The sequence below is a fragment of the Rutidosis leptorrhynchoides genome, chromosome 4, assembly GCF_046630445.1.
Source record: "Rutidosis leptorrhynchoides isolate AG116_Rl617_1_P2 chromosome 4, CSIRO_AGI_Rlap_v1, whole genome shotgun sequence".
Lineage (NCBI taxonomy): Eukaryota > Viridiplantae > Streptophyta > Magnoliopsida > Asterales > Asteraceae > Rutidosis > Rutidosis leptorrhynchoides.
In genome coordinates this window covers 231,536,429-231,537,794 of record NC_092336.1, presented here as the reverse complement: position 1 = coordinate 231,537,794, position 1,366 = coordinate 231,536,429, and the positions used below count along the sequence as shown (strand labels likewise).

At 38.1% G+C, this 1,366-nt stretch overlaps 1 non-coding gene across 1 annotated transcript; it reads left to right on the top strand.

The window, feature by feature from the left end:
- Positions 1-1,031: 1,031 nt before the first annotated feature.
- LOC139845861 (small nucleolar RNA R71) lies at positions 1,032-1,138 on the top strand. The gene has a single exon (XR_011758615.1). It is a non-coding gene; the product is annotated as a small nucleolar RNA R71 (small nucleolar RNA).
- Positions 1,139-1,366: the final 228 nt, after the last annotated feature.

Sequence of the window (1,366 nt, the reverse complement as noted above, 5' to 3'; positions counted from 1 at the left end):
GTCCAGAGGTATCACAAACTTTATTACCTATCACTTGCTCATACTCAACTCCTTTTCTTGGAAATGGGTTGGTTGGTCTGTATGGTGCCACCACTGGCTTTACATACTCGGGTGGTGGTGGTGGTGGTGGTGGTGTTGTAACTTCTTCATTGTTACTCACATCGAAAACCTTCTCATCTTCTGATGATGTTTTTTCAGAATTCGTTGATACCATATTAACATTCTCATTTCGAGGATTTACTTCAGTATCACTCGGTAACTTTCCTTGTTCCCTCTCACTCATCATGCTAGCAAGAGTACCTACGTGTTTTTCTAGATTCAAAATGAAAGCTTGTTGAGTTCTTAATGACTGATCAAACCTCTCATTTGTTTGGGTTTGAGATGTAATAAATTGTGTTTGAGATTCCATTAGCTTTGTCATCATTTCTTCAAGATTTGGCTTTTTCTCTTCGGTTTGTTATGGTAGTTTATACAATCCAGGTCTTTGTTGATTGAAAGTGTTGTTTTAAGTTGGTTGGTTATTTGGACCTTGTTGGTTATACGAGTTATTGTTGGGTCCATTTGGATTGTAAAGAATGTTTTAATATCAATTGAAGTTTGGCCTTGGCGGTTGATAATTATTTTGATAATTATTTCCCGGCCTTTGGTTCATGTAGGAAACATTCTCTCGTTGTTTCATCGTTTGCTCAATGTGACAATCTTTCGTTAAGTGTGGTCCACCGAATTGCTCACAGCTGATTTGTATTGCGTGAATATCTTTATTCATCTTTTCCATTCGTCTCTCGAAAGCATCTATTTTTGCGGAAACGGAATCAAAGTCATGGATAGAATCGGCTCTAGCCGCTTTAGATGAATGAAATATATCTTTTTCCTGATGCCACTCATGAGAGTGGGAGGCTGTATTATCAATTATCTTGTGAGCTTCGGTTGCGGTTTTCTTCATAATGGAACCACCAGCTGCTGTGTCGATGTCTTTTTATGTGGTAATATCGTATCCTTGGTAGAATATTTGTACTATTTGATAGGTGTCTAAGCCATGTTGAGGACATCCTCTCATCAACTTTTCAAATCTTGTCCACGCTTCATATAAAGTTTCATTTGGCTTTTGCGCGAACGTAACAATTTCTCCTTAAAGTCTCACGGCTTTAGATGCCGGAAAGAATCTTTTAAGAAATTTCTCAACTAAAACATCCCATGTGTCAATCGCCCCTTCAGGTAACGATCCTAACCAATCTTTGGCTTCTCCCTTTAAAGTCCAGGGAAACAACATGAGATAGATTTGTTCATCCTCAACTTCTCTAAGTTTGAATAGAGTACAGATCCTATTAAAGGTTCGAAGATGTTCATTTGGATCTTCTTTTGGCGT